This window comes from Anopheles coluzzii, chromosome X (assembly GCF_943734685.1).
Source record: "Anopheles coluzzii chromosome X, AcolN3, whole genome shotgun sequence".
Lineage (NCBI taxonomy): Eukaryota > Metazoa > Arthropoda > Insecta > Diptera > Culicidae > Anopheles > Anopheles coluzzii.
The window spans coordinates 16,055,995-16,073,036 of NC_064669.1; the positions used below are offsets into that span (position 1 = coordinate 16,055,995).

Below are 17,042 nucleotides of genomic sequence, written 5' to 3' on the forward strand. Positions count from 1 at the left end.
AACGTATGAGGTACTGCAGCCTAATACAATAAATAAGTCTGAAATTGGATGAGTAGCGTGAATACATTTCAGAGTTTGGTTTACTTTACGGCTTGTTGGTTTTCCAAATGTTGTTTAATGGATAATCGAGAATCAATTATTTTGTAGGCTGTTGGTACAATGTTGTTAAAATTTACGTAGGCTGGACTAAACTGGACAGAGAAAGTTGGAAGCATGCGTTTATATTTATCAAAGTGGGTTTATTATACAGATGGGCTTATCCCGAACAATTTGACAGCCGTGCTGTAGAAAAATGAAAACGAAATGACAGGAGGGGATTCGATCATTTGTTGATGTATGCGTGAGAATTCCAATGGCTGTTTTGGTTGATGTGTCGTAGTGTGGATGAAAAACTACGTATCACAATCGAATCCCCTCCTGTCATTCGTTCGTCCAATATGGCCTTCCCGCCAAACCTATAAGCCCACCTAGTCCCTATACCCACTTTGATATTTATAGTCAAATTTTTATCATACTGCTTACGTACAAGCATTTTAATACATTTTTCTTCAATTATGTCCATCCACCAAAATCTCACTGTGAAACGCAAGGAGCGATTTCAACTGACACGAAGGTTCACTGCCGAATGCTGTTCGGTTCATTTCGGCATTCACCGATGCGTCGGGGACGCTGCCTACCCGCCGCCGGGGGAGCCAGAGCGCCCGAAGCCTATCGCAAGCTTCGATTACAACGTGACCGCCCTCCAAGGAGTAGCACACACACACAGACACACGCACTAGAACGAAACATGCAGAGCCGAACGGCTCCGGTCCCGTGCCTGTGCTGGCAGATGTCAGTGCGTGCGCGCTCCAGTATCGCATTAGCTGTACTGTCAAACGGTCGTGCGAAAAAGGTTTGTTGACGCTCGTGTCTTCCGCTGGTGTGCTTTAGCGCGTGTCCGTTCACGTGCGCTCGGTTGATACGGCGTGATAAACAGTGTTTGGCTCTGTATATTTGTACGAGTACCGTGAACAAGATCGTATGCGATCAGATCAGCGAGCAGATGCTGAGGTGTTTTACTATACAAGTGAAAGATTTGCTCGAAAAACTTTATCAGATCATGCGATCAACGTGCTAGAAATCATAGTCGTTTTGCAATAAAATCTCAAATTGCTAAAGAAAGTGTCGTAAAATGTGATTGTTTTTTTGCAACTTACAGATTCAAAGTTTTCAACTAAATCTTCTCAAAAAAGTGAATTTTTGCCACAATTTCAAAAAGCTACTAGACGATTAAATACAGTCGTTATATGCATCTATTCCGGCCAGAGTCAGTGAGGTCCGGAATTTAATTGCTATCATCAAAATGGTGGAAAGACACCGTGCATAGCTGTTACCTATATCGCAAACATTTCCCGCAGCAGTTCAATTGTTCAGTGCTCTGTAGAAAAGTGTTCTGAGTGTGCAAGCAGTTTCTCAACAACAGTAATAAATTAATTATAAAATCATTCATCCGTGTCGGAAAGTGGAACAAAGCTGCAAAATTTAAGCTTATAGCTGCTTGTAGATCGTGTTAAATCAGTTGTAGTGCTTTGTGCGTCTGTGAACGTGTGGTTAGCAGTAGTGGATTGCAAGGATAATTATCTTCAAGGAAAGGATAACTTCCCTAGCCCGTTCGAAAGAGTCCGCTTTTTTGCCGCGCAACGATCGAGATAATTCAAAACGTGAGTTCCGCTGCGAAGCAAGCGGCATCTGATCTGGTACGATGTGGAAAAACACACACCGGACAGCCCAGCGTCGTCGGGCTGGTTTCTTTTCGTTCTTCAATTGAAGTCTCTTGAACGCGCGTCTCCCATTAATAATCGGCCTTCGTCTACGGGAGAACTGAGTTGGTCTGTTCAGCTGAAGTGCAAAAGTGCGAAGGGCGTGCTTTGGGATTTAATTTTTAACGACCTAGTTAGCGATGTTTTTTTTTCTAGGCACACATTGAAGAATGTAATTTAATTTTAATTTCGTTCTGAATGCAGTGTACCTAGTTACGTAAATTAATTTTAACGCACGATCGGAACTTACTAAACGGATAAGTGCAATGAGAGAACAAATTTAAACAAAACCTTGCGTGCCCAAGTCATCACCCATCGCAAAGCAGCCCCTCGTCCCGTACAGACACGATCAACCACACTCTGCGCTTCAATCAAACACTCGGTCGCAAGAGTCGCTGAGCGCACACTAAAAATACGCCAGGGCGAATACGCGATGGAAGAAAAGCTTGGCGTGATGGGGTACGGCACGAGATGATCGCTGCACTGTACTTGAGAGACGGGCAGTAAGTGTTTCTTTTACCAAACTGCATATTTAAACTGCTTTTTCGAAGAGCAAATCTGTCTGTAAGCATCGGTCAAATGGTTGGTTTTGCTACGAGCTGGAAATGATACAAAAAGTTACGAAATGTTTTGTATCCTACAACATTCCTTTGAATACTATTCCAAAGAAAATTTATAATAAACAACTTTGCATAAAAAACTGCCCTACAGTAGCATTACTATCAAGGTGTCATTAATTTAACACAACTTTAACAGACATGTAAATCCCCACAAGCTGGGCAATACAATTTTTCTACCTTCTCTACCATGTGCTCTGATTGTACCCCGTTTGGTATTTGGCATTAGTTGATGGATGAATATCAGCAAAATAGCATCTTACATTCTTGAGTGTTCAACAAAGCTCAATAAGACTAACGTTTAATTTGGCATCTTTTTGCATTTGAAACTTTCTAACTTTTATAGAACCATCATTGAGTTCCTACCATCCAACCTACTAGGCAACTTAATATTCTTTAATAACAAATTAGTTATGTTCTTTATTTATTTTTATCCGGGAGGGCAGGTTTTGCCGTGTTGCTTAACGTTCTGTTCTTTATAACTAAACGCAAAACTTATCTTGCCACCCAAGGATTGAGAGTCAGTTATTGCTTTGACAGGAAGCCATAAGAGCATGGTTCAATCGGTCGAAATTATTGCCAAAAATGAAGTGTTGTTTTTGTTTGTCAAAATAGTAAAAAAGATTTCGCTATGCCTTCGGTACTAAAGAGTGTAGGCAGTAATGTTAAACATTATTGTAATAATACATATATGTTCTCTCACCAAAAATATGTTTGCGTCAGAAGACTTTAATTTGGTTAACAAACGTCATTTCATAGCCCTCTAGATCAAAAATTAGAAAAACGTATAGATTTTGTACTGGTCAACCTATTGGTACAACCCTGTCCACTCATGAGCGACGAATGTTTCTCGTCGAACAAGTTCACCGGTATCGCTGATTATGTCTTTATTTAGTTAGATATAGGCGCTTTACACATTCTAGCCTATTTTAAAATTATCTTTGCGTCTCAAGAATTCTGCTCCAGTGGGCCGCCTGGCAGTGGTCTTCAATCAAGATCTTTTCAATGCTTTAATTTATGTATCAAGGATTGAATCGTATGCTAATACAGGATTTTCGATGATTTTATCAACATGTTAATAAGCAACATAATTGAATCTTTCCACGAGATATTATACAATATATTATATATTTACTATATCATATTTTGAATTATTCAAAAGCCAAACATATTCGGCGATACTGTTGAGCTGTCATTTGTTTTGTCTATACCCAGCAAAAAAGCAAGTAATATAGTTTTGTATTCCTAAATGCCCTAAAAGTGACAAATAATCATTTTCCAAGCATTTTAATAAAAAAAAATTAAACTAACATATTTTTTTCGAAAACCGTTTGTTTGCCTACTGATGAGAATAATCCAAACTGCAGTCCAAGGGGTAAGAAAGTGGAAGTTCAGCAGTATTGCCGAATATCTCAACTCTTACTTCAGAACAATGTAATATCTCGCTGACAGAGTCAATTATATGGACGAACAAACCAACAACTCGCTGTAAATAGTATCATCGAAAACCCTGTCATAGTAATAATAATTATTATTATTATTATTATTATTATATTAATAATAATAATAATAATAAAATTATTTAAAATAATAATAAGGCATGCTAAATCAATTAACGTAATGAATTCGATAACGCTTTACAAAGCCTAGAGAAACATTGTTTGCATTGCTTTAAGCACTCCATTCCCTTTAGTTAAACATTCCATCTTCTCAAGCCCTCGTTGGGAAAATGGTCGCACAAACCATAGCTATAATTAATACTCCCCTAAAGCCACAACAATCATTGGCTTAACGCCTAAACCCAGCAAACAAAAGCGCATGATTGAAAACACTTTACTAATCCTTGCCTCGCCGTGGCAATCGTCTATACTGCCTACAATTAGTCGCAAGCTTCTTAGAGCCATCGCCGCTAGCCTGGCTGGGCACTGGGTGCAAACTTCTAATGAACAAACAGAAACCTGCCCTAAAACGCCAGAGGAGTTGAGGCGGGACCGTTCAAGCTCACCGTCAAACATCGAGCAAAGCCTTTAAGCGAACGCGCGCTCCAGTAAACTGTCCGTATCGAATGCGGTGTCCACTTCGGTTTTATGCGTGTATGTATGTGTGTGTGTGTGAAAGTGCGTATTGCTAATTGAATCCCAAAATCCCATACCATCACCACGGTCGGTGGGGACGGTCCGGGTAGCGGACGAAGGTCGTCTACCAAACGTTCCCCCGCGAACGCACGAGATCGCGAAAAGGGATCAAACGATTTGCAAAACCCTGGCAGTGCTTGTCGACCACAAAATTATTTGATACAGCTCGATAAACAACAACCCTTTTCGTGGGCGGATGGATTATGGTGGAAAGGAAGGGTCGGAGGTGGGGAGGGGGTAGCATCGATGTTTCAGTCTCGGCAGCGTGCTAGTTAAATCCCGCCGTGCGCCCAAAACACGCACGGCACAAAACGCGCTCGCTCGCCCGAGCACTAGAAATCCCTTTCTGCGTTGGATGGCACTGCATGGCACTTTACTGCAATTTTCGTCCCGCTGCTGTATGCCTTTCCCAATCACCAACCAGCTCAAAACATTGCAAGATCGAAAAGGACATCGAGCAACAACCGTGAACAACCCGGTTTGTGTTCGAATCGGTTTTCGGTGTTCGATGGCAGCGCCTGTGAAAAGCGAGGCAAGCAGGCTCGCGTTGAATATAAAACCCCCCCTCCCCTTTCTCTATAACCAACGCACATACACACACAGAAACTGTTTGGGTGGGGCAAATGGGTTCACTATGGGCAGGCTGCGGGTGAATGTCGATGCACCGGAAACCGCTAGACATGGCGATAATCAAAGCGCTATAAATCAGTGCAAATCAAACATCAAAATACACCTTTTGCCACCAGCTGCACCACTCATCTCCCGGGCGAGAGATGCAAACCAGTCTAGGGCACACACACGCACACACACACCCTCACACGCAGGTACTCCAAATCGATCAACCTTCTCGATAGAGGAACTCCACGAGCGAACACTAAACGGGCGTGTGGGGAATATTAGGGTGTGCTGAGCTGACAGCTCGTGAAAGAAAACAAACAGTGCCGAATGGTGGCGCCTTCCCGGGAACAGGCGGGAGCCGCGGCATAGACGAGGAAATGGTTAGGTTTTAGAGAATTCTCACGTACTGAGGGGGTAGCGAGTGTGGCCTGAAAATACTCGCACATTGGAGACGAGGGTGTGCGAGCGATCCGCTTGTCGCCATTATAATCGCTTTACTTTCCTCCCCCACTCTGCAGCATGCAGCCAGTGGTGGGATGGGAACGTTTTGCAATGAATGGAAGCAGTGGAAGGTAGAGCAAAGCAGGTAGAGGAGGAGTAAACACAACCCACACCCACAAACCCCAAGCACCTTTATGATTCATAGGCGTATTTGATTTTGTGATAATTGAAAACGGTCACCATCGTCATCGTCGCCTCCATTCGGCTAGAGCTGTCTTTTTTCTCTTTCTCTCTCTCTCTCTCTCTCTCTCTCTCTCTCTCTCTCTCTCTCTCTCTCTCTCTCTCTCTCGCTCGCTCGCATACACACATACACACAACGACAACGTTGGTAAACCCCAGGTAAGACCGGAAATCACTGCCGCGCGATCATTATGCTAACCTCAAGCTGGGCGCAAGCTGGGCTTTAGCTCAGCCGGGTGCGACCGAGCGCTTGTTGTTGATTTCTCTAACCGACGGCACGCACGCACGCTGCTCCTGCGGGAGAGCTAGTTCGGGGGCAATCGCCGCCCACGGGCGGGACGAGATGAGTGGGAGCGGCAATACTCGTTAAATGCTTCATAATTAGTTTATCGAGTTCCGGACCTTCCGGGGCCGTCCGGGTGTCGTCGTCGTCGTCGGTACGTCGTGTCGGTTAAATGAAAGCGTGTCCCCGAGCCTGGTGGGTGGGTTGGTGGGTTTAGAAGGAATGGCCCGAGGTTTGTCACTTATGAATAATTTCTCACTTCCCGCTGTCTCGCACGCTTCTCTACCCGAACGGGGCGGGGAAGGAAGCTTCGCTCTGTTTCGTAAAAGGACCATCTGTTGCGCGGGTGTTGGTGCCATCCAAGGTGTGATGGGTGCATTTAAGCCATTTTTATTTTTACTGGTGTTTGTAACATAAACAGCTTTAGCTTTATTTAAAGCTGCATAATACCTTCAAATTTTGATCATATTTATTGTATAGAAAAAATAGGATGAATTTATTTGCGTTTCGTCATATTATTTCTCAAATCAGAAATATACTTTCTTTTGAAAGCCTCTGAACATAAATATGCTGTCCTTTTTTATTGGTTTCTTTTCCATGGCCAAATTGCATAATTTACTAATGTTGATGCTTTAGTGATGCTTTTTATTTAATTGTTTATTTGTTTTCCGTTCTCACGGATGCGCGTTGCTTTGGTTCATTAATTTATTTTAAAAACATGTTTGTTACGATCCAACTTCCAAATCATCATTTACGGTCCAAATCTTTTACGTATATTTTCTTGAAAAAAAAACTTTTTATTGCCTGTAAAAGTGAAGCAATCTTTTTCGGAATAGCCATAAAGCTAAAGACTTTTGCCAACAACCAAAGATATTTTATTTCTTTAAGTTTTATCATGTTTGCTAGTTTGCATTTTGTTATTTTTTGTGTTTAGTTGTTTTGTCCCGTTTTAAAAAACAATATTTTTTTAAATACTAAAAACACATTTAAAACACAACTATCCAGTTTGAACCATACCAATATTCGAAAAGTGTGTCTTGTCATAATTGATCGAAATGTACACTTTAGATTGAAGGAATGACTTTCACGAAACTATTAAATTGTGATTTGAAAATTTATATTATTGATATAGGGAACATCCATAGGGAAAATCATTTGAGATTAGCAGTCGAAATTAAAATGAGCGTTATATTGCCTCTCAAACTGTAGCAGGTAATTTTGAAATATGCTAAAAGTATTCCAATGGTTAGCAATTTTCTAGTGGATGTTTAACAAATCTAATACCTTATAACGAAATTATCACATTTCAATGATAAATATTTATTTTTTTAAACACATCTTTGTTTTAAAACGCATCATTGGGTTGGTTCCATGGTACATCTTGCACTGTTTCACAACATACTACAAGATGTCTCGTGAGCCTGCATAGGCCGGCATGCCCACGTAGTACGTTACGTCAAATGAAAGAAGAAGAAGAAGAAGAAGAAAAAATAATACAATATTTCATTACGTGCAACTTAAAATGTCATCTCAAGATCAAATAATGTTTCTCGATCAATGTTCCACTTGGGTTTTGGTGACAAATTAAATCGATAGGTCTCCTGAACTTCTAGAAGATCATGGAGAAACCCCGACTCTTGGACATTTCTCTTGAATGCTCAAAATCGATATTCGATGTTATGTATGCAAAACTAAAATATAATTTTGATTCTTTAGCAATTTTCAACGCGAAGTTTTGATACCACGATTGCGAGAATTTAATAATTACGTGAAAAAAATCGATTTGATTCAAATAAAATAAATAAATGCAAATTTGCAAAAAAAAACACTAATGAAACTTGTGGGGTTTTCCTACTGAAATAATAAGTGTTGCACACTGCAACAGAGCTCTTTCTTTCGCCAGTTGCTAATTATTATTTAAGTAAAAACAAGCGTTTTCAAGCTGTCTTATTATTTATTTTTTCTTCGGGATCCTTCGGGAATGCTCAACCCGATCAATGGTAGACGTTGACCACATTAAACACTGTCTGTGTTGCCCTCTTTCGGGAAGTACAGGAAATAACACTGTGCCAGCGAATCGACCGTTAATAATAATTAACAATAAAAATTCTTTCTTACAAAATCGGCCATCAATTATTCGCGATCAAATGGTATCAGAATTATTTGCTTGTATTTTTACGCCTGTTATCAACTTCCTTGAAATCTAAGTCCAGTTACTGTGGATCTGTGGACACCAGCTGGATTCTGGTTAAATGGGATGTAACAAAAGGTGTATTTTTATCCTGTATTATTATTTTTCTCGAAATGTGCTAAAACATTGCAAAATACAGTTTGCAAGGATTAGCGGTACCAACAAGAAAGCGTAGACTACGAACCAATCTTAATGAAGTTTACCTTGCACCATCACGTTCATCCTTCCAGTCCTTGACGGCAGTCGTCGTACTGTACGCGTTTTGATGATTTCTCGTACCACCGCCATTGTCGTTGGACGTCTCAATCCCGCATAACGTGTCTGGAGGAGAAAGGTTTCGATTTCCCTTGCCGCTTCCGCAAGCATTCGACCACACCGGCCCCCAGCATAGAATCGATAAACAATACCAATAGGTAAGTGCGAGTGTTTGTGCAACCCGTTGTCAATGCCGGGCTAGCACGAACTAATCGAGAGCTTTCCCCCCCCCCCCCCCCCCCCCGCCGAAACCAAACGCTATTGTCCGCCGTGGAATCGGTGTGTCCCCTAGAGCATACCAGCGCGCCAGCGTAACAGCATTGAACATCAAACCGAGAAACAAGCTTATTTACAAAACCACCCAGTCAGCTTGACTGCCAGCGCCGTTATTTACCCTGTGCCGTCTGTGTTACTGTGGGGTTGAGTGTTTGTGTGTGCGTGTGTGTGTGTTTGTGTCGTTGGGACATTTGCTGTTGGATGTTTCGTGGCAAAACGCGTCGAGTCATCCCGGTACCAGGGGACCAAGAAATTCAATTGCACTACGTTCGAAAGGCCGATTCTAGTCCGTGAGCGAAAGAAAACCCTTCTTTTGGGTAGAGAAAACACAATACAACAAACAAAAAACTCAATCAAGTGTACAATAAATTACAAATACAAATTATTTCATGCACGCAAATTGATTGCCTTCGCCGCGCGGTAAAATCGTACGGCAGCAAATTTACTCGTAACAACACGATTTAGTTTGCTACGTCTCTCTTGCAAGGAACTGTGCTGTATGCTGCTAGAAAGGGGATTTCTGGCTCGCGTACGTGCAATGAACGGTAAAGTCAGCAACCGTTCCGGTCATCATGCTGAATCCAAGTGTTTGCCAGCGCTGCAGCTAATTACAGCGTTATCAGCTGTTTCCGCTCTTTCACACCGTTCGAAATCAAATACATATACACAAACTCTCACCCACACAAAAACAACGTCCAACGGTAAACCAGGTGGGTAGTGAAAACAAGTTAGTTTTGTGCCACCGTGCGTGCAAGGGCCGGGACCGGCAAGGCAAGCACGTTCACATGCATTCACTAAGAAATCACCCTTGAAGTGTAATTAAACAGGATGATGATGGAATGTCTCGCACAAAATGATTGGTTGACGGTAGGCAGGGGATCACTGTTGCGTGAATTAAATAGAGCGGGCAGTCACTGTCAAGTGCAAATAGCCATTGTTCTGGGGCGGAGCGGAATGTTTGCGAACGGGAAACGCATCAGGAAATGAATTCCACGTCTCGATCGTGTTTACTGTCGAAAGCGTGAAGCTATACAAATTGTTTGCAGTGAGCTTGTCCGAAAACACCTTCTTTGGCATTGTTGGACACATTATGGAGACGCAAGGTAGCTTTCAAACCAAACAATGGCGCTTTAAGATTGGCAGTCAAGATCATGGAGACGCCTGGTACTTTGTAAGATCGTGGAGATGCCTGGTGTTTGGTGAGAGCATTACAGGGTTTTTTTTCCCTGTCAGTCAGTTTCGAATGTAAATTTTTTATTCACAGCGTGAAAAATCTTAATCTACAACAATTTGGTATTTCATTTCCTTAATAAAATAATTTAAAATTATAATAATTGTTAGTTTCTTCAGCATAATTTTCAATACTTCGACTGTCTATTGTCATCGTTTTTTTCACAAGCGAGCTATTATTTTTATTCTTATTTAGTTCATATGGTCAGCCACCTAGGGTTTCCCAATAACATATCTTACAAACTAAGGAAGAAGGAAATGTTAAGGATGAGAGATTATATAGAAAAGGATGATATAGAAAAGGACTCAGAAAGACGAGAGCGAAAACTGGACAAGTGAATATTTCTGGACAAGGGAACAACAGAGGGGATAAAAATGGGAGGTCTGTCGCGGAGACTACGAAAAGGAATGTAAAGAGGAATAGAGCTGAGGAGCGAAGCGACTTAAAGCCGCATCTCATCAAGATTTGTACAACATTTTCAAAAGTAATATTACAAGTTTTTTTTTTCTTGCTTTTTTGCATCACTGCAACCATTTGAGTGCGTAATAAATTAAAAAGTAGTTTCCGAATCACGCGCACACACATTTGATGAAAAAAGTATTTTCAGCTTAAAATACAGGATTTTCCAAGTCAGTTTCGAATGTAAACATCGTTATTCACCGCGTGCAAGGTGCGAATCCACATCAATCTGATAATTAATTTTCATCAACACTCTCAAGCTGAATTGAGTCTGACAGTTCTTTGTGATGTGTTGAATGTATAAAGTGAATTTTCAATATGAAGTAAATAAACCATTTGACAGTTGTTGAAAAACATCTTGGAGACGTGAAAAACATATGCACATTTGAAAACGACTTGGAAAACCCTGCAACGCAATTAATAATCAGGTGTTCGCTTTACACGGCACATCCACCTAAAGCAAAACCTTAACCCCTTTTAAATTGGTATGCTTTTGTAAAAAAATGCATGTAACATTTCCCTCCAGGTAAAAAAAAACTATGACAATAGACCCCTGAAGTGTTGAAATGATTTTCATTTCATTGCTGCAGAAATTAAAAAATAATTATTATGGAAATGAAACATCGAAATTATGTGGAATAACTTATTGCATGCGGTGAAATCAATATTTACATTCGAAAGTGACTTGGAAAACTTTGCAAGGCGCTCAGTACTCTGTGTTATGCACTTGGCCGGTGTCATAAAGCAATTTGGTGCTGAGATTTTTTATTCGAATTGCATTTTGTTTTCATCCAAAAGTTACTGACAGTCCTCAGAGCAACGCTAATTGTCAAATCGTTCAGCTCAATTATTCGATTACGACAGACAAAGCACCCAGACCACCAGCGTTGTTGAAACACAATTAATCCATCTTCCGTCTCGGCACTAAAAGCGCTTTGCGAAACAATATTTTGCACCCAGAAACGACGCTAAATCGCTCCACTATCAGAATTGACGTAATTTGCAAACTGATTCTGCAGTTGGTTAAGTTAATTGAAGCTATCAATCACTCGCTTTGCCGGATTGCGAAATCCAATCATCCGACCAAAGATTTTGGCCACACCAGGCGACCAATTTAATTCGATTTCCGATTTCGGTGCAAAGCGCTGGGTGAGAAAAGTTGCACCCTAGAGGGAAGCTGCTTTGGATGTCCCGCATTGCCAAGAAAAAGAACAAAAGCGACGAAAAAATAGGGACACCAGCGGTCTGTGTTGCTTCAACTCCGATACGCCACACCACTTGAACGATAATTAATAATTTTTGTACACTTCTCAATCTACACAAACACACACATACACATCGTACACCCATTTGGACCGTCCTGGGCGTGATGTACATTACGAACAAAAAAACCGCTTCATCCCGGACATGTGCATACTTGCACCAAATACTTGCCGGATAGTGCTGGGCCCGGTTCGGGAAAACTCATTTCCGCGATGTCGTCTTGCGCCAGCTTTTGCTAATTCACCCTCTTTTCCTGTGATCCGGCGATAGTACAGGGGCAGCAGGACGTAAATCGATCCATCAACAGCCCGGCCTGGTTATTGAACGGCCGGAAACCACCGGTGACAACGTACGCTCAGGGCTGCTCTTGGATACACTTAATTAAATTCGGTTCTGCTCATTTCACTCACACCCGGATGGTTCACCCACGGTGCCGTAGTTATATGCATGTGTGTGTGTGTGTGTCGTGTGTTTGAATGAATGCGGCAGATCCCTTTTGGATACGCGGGTGATTATTGATTTACTTCCAGCGTTGCACTTGCATCGGCGTTACGGTGCAAAGGGCAGAAGCAATTGTCCGCTTATCAGGCCCAATGACGCAATGCTGATCCGGTTAGGAAGGAAAAGGCAACATCAACTGTAGAGATATATTTGCAAAATGTTTGTACATCTTTTGGCCAAATAAAACAAAGAAATAGTTTAAAGTTGGTTTAAATAGCTAATACAAAGTGAAGGCGTTATATTTTTTCATTCATTTTGCATATCGTTAGGCATTAAACTAATATTTTTCGAAAGCGTTTTTGTATAACCGATTATTATTCCAATTACTGTTTTCATTTGGCTTACAGGGTTTCGAAACATATAAGGGAATAGTTCAATCACTTAGGAGAATGTTGCAAATCGGTAGAGGAATGTTGCATACAAGATGTGGAAGTTTGCAATCATATAGGGGAGTGTTGCAATCGATTTGTGCAGAGGTCTTCAAACTTTTCAGTTCGCGGGCCGCATTGCGTCACAATCAACGTTGTTGAGGGCCATTTTGATGCTACCTTTAGAATGAGTGGAAGTTAAAATCTCGCTTTAATGAGAAAATACTAATAAAATATATAAAATTTCTGCAGCTTTCTTTTATTGAATCTTGATTTTTGTTTGACTTTCAGAAGCAAAAATAATAATTTTTCATTAATTCGTAAGAAAAAAAAGCTATTTAATTTATCCTTTACCCAGTCATCGCGGGCCTCATTAATGGCCCGCGGGCCGTAGTTTGGAGACCCCTGGACTAGGGGAATTTTGCAAGCATACTATGGTGATATCATCAGATTGTAAGTGCCGGGGTAAAAAGCTTAGAATTGATACCAATGATGTTTTCTAAAAAACATCATTTGGAGTTGTTTTCGTGTGGCATTGAGCTGTACACATCATAAACTAAATAAATCCTGCTACGGAGCCATTATTAAACATGTTAAATTAGTAAAATTAACAAAAATCTGTTGGGGTATTTACAGCGGTACTCATAATCTGATGACAACTCCACAGTTTGCTTGCGAAATTCCCCTACTCGAATGTAACACTCCCCTATATGATTGAAAACTTCCACAGCTTGCTTGCAACATTCCCCTGTGTGATTGAACTATTCTCTTATATGATTCGAAGACACGGTAATGCACACATTTTGTCATAAGGTTAATCTTTTATTCGTGAAATTGTGCAGCACAAACGTGTATCAGTGCTTAAAACTCTTTCAAAAATTAATTTACCTCACAAATGGTAAAATTTGACACTCATTGCTTTCTCGCAAAAAAATGCAATCAGTACAAACAGAGATCATTCCTCATAAAAGGTAAACAACATATTTATCAGATATTTTCCTTGGTTAACTTCAAGTCCGAATGGTAGCGTAATTGTACCACTATTCGAAAAACGCTATCAACACTCCTGGCCATGTTCAGCTGTAAACCATTGTGCCTGTGGAACCAAAGCACGGACGAGCACACCCCACAGTAGATGGTCCGATAGCATCTAATCGAAATTAAAATTCACTTAAACTCTGTACCAGTGAGCGACAGCACAAAGGCCCACGAGCTGTCTAGCAACGGCGTTGCAAACGTTTGAGTTGATAAATGATAAAATACACCTCACCCTGCCAAGCGTCCCGAAACCTGCCTTTCGTCCCTGAACCTCATTTTCACACACACATCCCAACACACGATTCCAGTACGCCAAAGCCTGGCGGTGATGTGAATGACTTTTCCCATGGCAACTGTGCAAAGCGATCCGCATCGAGAGCGAGACCAACGCGAAACCGATGAATTTGCGAGCAAAACGAACACGCGGTGGTGTGTGTGTGTGCTGCGGCACTGTGACACTGTCATTGTCATCGCCAAGTTGGCCTCCCGCCGGTGAAAGCATTGGCCCCCGGCCGGTTCCCTTGTCGTGACATCTCTAGTGAAGTGCGAATAATTTAAATTGGAAAATAAAAATAGAATACGGAAATTTTTCAAACTCGTCCTGCCATTTCATCCTTCCTTTGCCTTTGCCTCTTGCTTATGTACCGCAAGCTACCACTGGCAGGCCACATTTTGCGGAGAAAGAGCATCCTTTTCTACCATTGAGATTCGCCTTTCTTCGACTTCGTTCTTGGCATGCGGCTACCCGAGAGGGAGGATATCGCGATTGGTTGGTTTGTTGGTGAGCTTTTTTTCATTCTCATCTGTTTCGCTTCCTTTGCATATTTTCTGCTTGGAGTGGGCTGCAGTGATGCCCCATTGAATGCAAGTGAAGGAACATTATTTCATTTCCCATAAATCGAACACCAAATGAGCGTGTGTGTGTTTGATTTTTGTAGATAGTTGCATTGCTGCTTTCTTGCGCCCCACAACAAGTGCATTCGATGCACAATCCGTGTCAGTCTATTTTGGGAAGGAAGGTCCATTTTTAATTATGCCTGAAGAATGCGTCAACAGGCTCACTGAAGGCTCTTGAAGAGGTGTTGCAATCACTCCCAGCCCCGGATGCTTCGTAATTGATCGGAGCTGATCGGTCATAGCGAAGGTCCCTGTCTCTAGGGAGCTGCTCTTTGGCAGTGCGTTTGTCTCGCCTTCGCGTTGTACCGTATCGTCTAGCACACCGTACGCAAGCAAACAGCCATTGGCAGGAATGTGTGCGGGTTGAATCGGAGCAGTTGTCCATCGGAAGGCCAAAAGTGAACATCTACTGCCAACAAGGGAGCGCCCACCGGAAGCATAAAACAAACAAAAAAGTGACTAGTGAAACGAGCACACAGGGGACAGCACGATTCTCCACGTTTAAACGCTTGCCTAAATGACTGGCACTGCCTTCTATAAAGAACAGAGCGACGAGGGATGCTAAATTCTAGCCCTGATTCAAACAGGGCAAAGCAAAGCGGGCAGCAATGTCCGAAAATAATTGGAATCTATTCCTTTCGCACTGTTCAGAGTGCCCTGGGAGTATCGTGTAGTTTGCCGTTTAGAACCATTCGGCCATCCGGCTTCCGGAACCGTTCGTTCAGTTCGCTCACTCGACACAACAAAACCAATCATCGGCGCCCCACGGGATCGGTTCGAGTTGCAAGCTATTTCTTGCATTTTGTTTCAGTTCGTCGTTTTCAGTCCATGCATTGATGGGGCGAAACCAACGGGTATTGCTGGTGGGTTCCGTTATCGATCAAAGTTTTGCTCCCAATTTCTCGATCAACTATTGTTTCTGGGTAATATTGTTGCTCGAGTTATGTAATACTGCGAAAACAAAACAGTTTTGCAATGCAGTTTTCATACATTTAGGCGCATTTTAATATTTCTTGGTTTAACTAAGAACCATTCCCACAGCTATTCGTTGTTTTATATTTGACTTAGTGCTTAACTAGCTATGATATGCAGTAAATCAAGTGCGATCAAGCAAAAAGCACGCTTTATGGCGTTATTCTACGACGATTATTTTAGCCATCTGTTTGACAATTGATGACGTAGCGTGTAAAGCTAACGCGATGGGTTATTATTCGGGAACTTCAATTTGTCAAACCCTAATTGGATATTAGATGAAACAAATCCACTTGTGCTCCAAGTCGATTACGAAAACTCGAGGATCTCGTACCTTCTGTTTGTCGCCTTCTATTTGATTATATGAATAGTAAAGGTTTGTACTAGAATAACAACATTCAAAATAACCGGATAATTACCTCGATTTGAGTTTTGTGTGCGACGATATTCTGCAACAATTCTCTCTATCAGAAATTTTACCCTTTCCGCATAGTTGCAATGGATTGCCATCATCCGCCTTTAGAGCTGTGCTTGCAAGCATAATGTTCTTAGCTCCCCGCTAGATCTCTCCAGGATGTCACATCAGGCATTTTCAACTACAGTTGCACCAAACTTGTTGCTTCTAAATGATGTACTGCAATCCTCTGACTGGTCATTCCTGGAAACCCAGACGTAAACCATGCACTCGATATATTCATCCGGTAATTTAAGTAACACTTACCTGCCTTTTGCACTGTAAAACGTCAACGATATAGCCCACCGTGGTCTAATTCTCAATTACCACGGTTAAAACAAAAAAAAAACCCTGCTATCGATTTTACCAAAACAATGGAAGACAACAAGCGAGAATGCGGTTCATCGCCGCACACAATTTATATTAATGCTATAAACGTGACATAAACGTCTAGTGAGATTCCTCCTACAACCCTGGGCCTGATGGATTTCCGACCGCAGTTCTTGCCAGTTGTAGCGAAATTTTGGCCGGACATCTGGCTTGTACTCAATCAGCGCATGTACCAGCAGCATGGAAATCGTTCTACATGTTTATGTTTAGGTGAATAAGAGCTTGCCGGTGTTAAGGATTTTGAAATCGTTGCCCCAGAACTCGCTCTTGAACTGCTGTCGCTCGCTGATAACAACAAGCCAACACGGATTTTCCCTGTACACAGTGTGACCGAAGGCTAGATGGATGTCATCTATTCTGATTTTAAGGCCGTCTTTGATCGGGCGAATCCCCACTTGCTGTTGGCGATGCTTGCACGACTTGGTTTTTCTACTCCTTAAGTGCAGTGGCTCGAATCGTACCTCACCTATCGTCGAGATCGCTTCAAAATAGAAAGCATTATGTCCAGGGAATTCGTGAATAGTTCAGGCGTGCCACAAGGTAGTAAACTTGGACCTTAGCTGTTTTCTCTATTTTTCAACGACGTTACTACTGTAGTAAGGGTATCTCAGTGT

At 41.7% G+C, this 17,042-nt stretch overlaps 1 protein-coding gene across 4 annotated transcripts in view; it reads left to right on the forward strand.

Annotated features, from left to right (window-relative positions):
- The first annotated feature begins 852 nt into the window (after positions 1 to 852).
- Positions 853 to 17,042, forward strand: part of LOC120956250 (protein amalgam) — a 65,043-nt gene continuing 48,853 nt past the window's right edge. For 2 of the 4 annotated variants that reach the window (XM_040377653.2, XM_040377660.2), the window contains exon 1: positions 1,711 to 2,302. The gene's annotated coding sequence lies outside the window, so the exon portion shown is untranslated. The other 2 variants (XM_040377636.2, XM_040377644.2) reach the window with 2 other exon arrangements.